The 5,576-nt window shown below is 33.0% G+C and overlaps 1 long non-coding RNA gene across 1 annotated transcript; it reads left to right on the forward strand.

Moving 5' to 3' along the window:
• Window positions 1-902: 902 nt before the first annotated feature.
• Window positions 903-3,629, forward strand: LOC131071745 (uncharacterized). The gene is made up of 2 exons (XR_009112588.2): window positions 903-1,105; window positions 1,209-3,629. It is a non-coding gene; the product is annotated as an uncharacterized LOC131071745 (long non-coding RNA).
• The last annotated feature ends 1,947 nt before the right edge of the window (window positions 3,630-5,576 follow it).

The raw sequence follows: 5,576 nt of genomic DNA on the forward strand, positions 1-5,576 counted from the left end.
AACATATAAATTACCTTTTCTGCTTATGTCTTATTATGTCCAAAAATATTAATACTAATTATGTCTGATAAAATTTGGGGTTGTGACATCAACATTGTGGTCTCAAAAGGATATTGTTCTAGGTATTACAATAGGAGCCCTTCACTTCCACTCCTATTTCACCCATCTTATTGAAAAACAAATGATCATCAATAACTAAGAGGAGAGTAAGAACATAATGAGAGCTTAGATTGTCTAGTAAATGTAGACATAGGCACAAGATTCATTCTATTTTTACCACTACCATAAACTCACAAAACAATTCTAAAGACAACCACTTGTAAAACACCCCTCCATCTCAACCATCAATCAATCAATAAACCTTGACCTATCTGCATAAATCATCCCTACCATAATTACAAACATCTACTTATCATCCACATAAAATGCTCATCTTAACACAAATTTAAGATTTTTTATCTTATTTTAAGGTATATAAATTGAGGTTCAATTTCACATGCTAAATCAATTACACATATATAAAGATCAATTCCATAAATTTAAATTCCAATTAAGATAGAATAACATCTAGATTCTAAGACATTCTTTTGAAGAAAAACCTAATTTCTAATACACTAACAAATTCAATTTTAAAATCTTCAACAATATAATTCTTCATCCAAAATCCAACTATATATCACATTTAATTTATTTAAAATGAATAAATAAAATCATGCATTTAAACTCTTAAATCTATTTGTTTTAATAAATAGCCCAAACCAAACTTTTTCTTTTCTTTTTTTTAAACCTAAACAAAACTTTTTCTTTTTCCTTTTTTAAACCTAAATAAAACTTGCATTTGACACAAATAAAAAAAAAACCGAAAGCCTGGAATAAACCTCCTTTATCCGAGATAGGTATCTTCTGACACTTCTTTTTCCAAAAAGCTCAACTATTTTTATCTGGTTCGGCATTAGGGTTTCCAATGACTTAGGGTTCGTAAAAGGTTATATAGACAGCTTGCACTTTTGTGCAGTGTTGGGGTTTCTGTATCATTCTTTCTTTGCCCTGGACGTGTTTTAATGGTATTTTATTGTTTCAGTTTAAGCAATGGTGAAATTATCAGGTAGACAAATGATCTGATGGGTCGTTTTTCTTTTATTATTGGGAGAGTAATATTGTTGTTACAGTTTTGGCACTTATACCGATATGTGGAGTTGGATTTGCAGGTGCAAATGTGTATCACAAAGTAAGGTGGAAAAGTCTGCTCACGAATTTTAGGATCAGAATGGACGAAATTGGAAAGATAGGTAAGTAAAAATATATAATATAATTAAAGAAAAAATATGCTGAAGATCTGATTCATGCAATTAAATTTTATATTGAAAATTATATTGTTCTGGGAAGTTTCAAATCTATAACAGATTTCTAGATCTAGCTGTCTGCTCATCCGTCATCATCTCTCTTTACTTGCTATCTCATCCTAATAAGAATTGCAGAGAGTTAAATCCAGAAATTTGTTATAAATTGTTAACATGAACTGTGGAAACTTCATTGTGTTAAAAGTTTTAAATTTCTGTAATTTTTAAAAAAGATTTGCAATTAGCATGAAAATTAAAGGTAATATTGAATGGAAGAAGAAATAACAGGTTTCAGGGTTAGCCCAAATTCATTTGGGATAAGTTGAGGGTGAGGAGAGATTGAGAAGAGGGATGGCAAGTTATGTCCTCCAGTTGCGGACGGCGAGAAGGGGAAACCAGTTGGACAGCAAAGTATATTGCTATTGGAAATGGCAGCTTTCAATCCAGATCAGCTGACGGCAGAGGAGGTGAGCTGAGCAACAGAGTGCTGTTGGAAACGAGACTGAGAAAAAAAAGTGTTGCTGCTGTAAATGAGAGTGAGAAGAGGGATAGCAGGTAATACCAGTCCAATTGCAGAGTGGACATAATAGTGAGAAGAGGAATCGCAGTTAATTCCTGTACAGGAGAGTGAGAAGAGGGATAGCTGGCAACGCAGGTCTACTTGCAGAAGACTATGGGAGTCCAGTCCGGCAGTATGGGAGTCCAATCGGGCAGTAAGTGTTTCTATGTTGGAAGTGGCAGCTTTGAATTCAGTTGAGGAAATTCTTCACAGGACAACAAATTGTTGTTCTTGGAAATGGCAGTGTTAGTTGTTGGAAAGTTTTGAATCCATCGGGCAGCAAAGTGTTGTTGGAAATGAGTGTCTTGTTGTTTAGACGTTTAGAATCTGTGGGCAGCAAAACATTGTCGTGTGGACAGTAAGGAGTCCAAGCATTCTTGTGGAAATGACAGTAAACGACAGTTTACTCTACGTAGAGTGTTGTTGGAAATGACAGTTTGCTCCATGTAAAATCTTGGCGTTGGCAATGACAATTGAATACAACCAAGCATTAAAGTGTTATTTTTAGAAACGGTTGGAGGGCAATCCGGTATTGCAACAAAATGTTGTTATTGGAAATTACAGCTTTGCATCCAGTTGGACAGCAATGTGTTGCCGAGGGAAATTCAATTGGATATCAAAGTGTGTTGTTGAGGGGAATTCAATTGAACGGAGAAGTATTGTTATTGGAAATGACAAGCTTTCAGTCCAGCCTTCCTGTTGTTGGGAATGACAGCTTTGAACCCTGTGGGATGGCAAAGTGTTGTTGAGTGAATCCAGTGGGACAGTAAACTGTTGTTGAGGGAAATACAATGGGAAAACAGAGTGCTGGCAGCAAAGTTTTGTCATTGATGGAAATCACATCTTGGTATCTAGCCAGGTAGCAAAGTGTTATTGTTGAGGGAATCCAATGGGACAGCAAAGTGCCGTCGTTGTTGGAAATTACAGCTTTGAATCTAGTCAGGTAGCAACATGTTATTGTTTAGGGAATTTTGTGCGACTGCTAAATGTCATTGTTGTTGGAAATGACATGAATCCAGTTTGGTAGCAACAGCAAAGTGTAGTCATTGTAAATGATAGCTTTGAATCAAGTCAAGCAGCAAAGTCTTGATGTTGAGGGGAAGGTAGTAAAGTGTTATTGTTAGAAATGACATGCAGTCCTTTTTTTGGTTTTTTGGGAATAGCAGGTTTGAATCTAATCAGTCAACAACGATGGAAAGCAAGAAAGAGAACAGAAGAGGAGACATGGTAGACTACTATTTCAGTGGTAACAGAGAAAGCATTTGATTAGAATAGAATGGGCATGGTGGGATATATAAACTAGGGGAATCATTGCCTAATAAATTCCTTTTTTTTAATAACTTTTTTGGGTTCAACTGCATCAAATAAGTGGGAGACGTTAGGGCTCTCTATTTATCCTTCACTAAACTTTCAAATTTCTGTAAAGGTAAAGAAGTTGAGAGAGTTTTAAATTTTTGTAATTCTAAATCTAAATATTAGATGGAGGAATAAACAACTTTCAGCTGAAGAATTCACTCACATGAGAAGACCTGCTTGTATGTCAAAGAGAGCTAAATTTCTGTAATTCTAAATCTAAAATTGGAAGGAGCAATAACACTTTCTGAAGAATTTACTCGTCTCTTCAGCGGAGTGACATAAGGAGACTTGCTTGTATATCAAATTTCTTCTCTCCTCTTTGAACGTTGGAAGATTTAAAATTAGTAAAGCAGAGCTGGAGATTTTTTCTCAAATTCAATATTATCTTTAATTTCCCTTTAATCTTAAAGTTTTCTGTACAGTTCAAAACTAGTAAAGTAGACTTAGTAGAGGCAGCTTTTTTTTCCCCAAATTTAAGCAATTAATTTCTATATTTTAAAATTTGTAAATAGAGTCAAAGATTTTTGTCTGATAGGTTTTTCCAAAATTTAATAAATTTAATTTCATAATAACGCAGAGCCAGAGATTTTTGCCAAAATTTAGTAAATTTAATTGTTTAGAATCCATTGCCAAGTTCAGTTTTGTTTCTCCCTGTTTAATTTGGCAGTGAATGTTGGCTAATACCATATTTAGTACTTGGGATGCCATATCTGTCATTTGTGTATGTTGGTTGGCAACTTGAATTCGACCTCGTTCAGATTTTTATACCATTCCACACCCACGGGCTAACTTTGGTAGAAGCTTTCTTTTTAATTGAAGAAGTTCTTTATTAATGAGATTTGTTTTTTAAGAAAACTCTGTTACAGAACAGTTAATAAAATTTTAGACTACATACAGCATGTTACTTAGAAAACCAGTCTGCCCCCCATAGCAGCGTGGGGATAAAACACAGTTAGGCAAAAGCTGAAGTTAACAACACAACATCCAAACAACAGGGGCAGAAATAACCAAATGGTGTCAAGTTTGAGTCGCATTGGTATAGATGTATGGGGATTGCCCAAATAACAGGGGCAGAAATAATTACACACTACAAAGTCTGAGTCAAACTGGTACAGATAAGCAGCATCTTCCTCACAACCAAATGTTAGAAGCAAAATTGATCAAAACTTTTCCTCTGAAAATTTTCAGAGCTATATTTTTTTGAAGGTGAGAACACTAAGAATTTATGTTTATACTGGTTTAAGTCGGATCATGTATTTGTATCTGATCAATGATACGTCTTGCTTGATGCATTTATACATCTCTGTATGCATGAAATACAAAAGATTTTCACTTTTTTTTTTCTTCGAAAACGGTAATGTGGGGCCTACTTATTAAAGAAGGCATATTGTAGTAAGAGTTACGATGAACCCATTTCAAAGACTTATGTTTAGGAAGAGGTGAATACTTGTGTTTATTAATAAAAGTATTAGAAAGTTTTAAGACTTGTAAGTCGTACATTCATGCTTTATGATTTGAAGTATATTATTTCTAAAGACCATTGCCTTAAGCATTAATGTACCTTCAAAAGATCAAATATTTGAACTGTGAAAGAGCTTTTGAATTTAACTAATTCTAGTACTTATTTTAAGATCAAAATATGGTTAGTAAGTTGTTATGTTTAAAGAATGTCACCCAATTTTGATCCTAATTTTATTTCAATATTTTGCTTAAGTTTTTTCAGTTATCTATCTATAATTATTCAATACTATTTTTAATGTTTAGAAGATTTAAATCTTTTAAAAATCTTCTAATATAATGTGAAGCAGTATGTTTAATTTGAAAAGAAAAAAATGATCTGATTATTATATAAAATAAATGTCATATAAATATAAATGAAAGGAGATTTTGTGTGAATGTTTATCAAGTTTGATCTTTCAAATTTTTAGAAGACGACTTAAAAATAATAAAACTATTTAGTAACATTTAAGTGCTCTAAAATTTATGAAGTTTATAATACATCTTCACTTAGTCTTTAAACTTATCAAATATAAGTTTTGCTGAAACAAACATTATATATAGAACTCGTGTAATTTGAGAAAATGGTGAAAAAGAGGCACACTTATTAACATTGGGTATGCTTTATAATTTTCTTCATATGAACGAAATATTAATATATTCCAACTAACATCTTCAAGTGGATGTATGAAACTTTGCCTCACTTATAGGCCTTGAAATTACAAATTTGAAACCGAGGAAAATCAATGACATTTCATCAAAGTTGTGACCAAAGCCACATAGACACCTTGGCAGCTTTATTTTTTATTGGAGATCAAATTTTT

This window comes from Cryptomeria japonica, chromosome 8, assembly GCF_030272615.1.
Source record: "Cryptomeria japonica chromosome 8, Sugi_1.0, whole genome shotgun sequence".
NCBI lineage: Eukaryota > Viridiplantae > Streptophyta > Pinopsida > Cupressales > Cupressaceae > Cryptomeria > Cryptomeria japonica.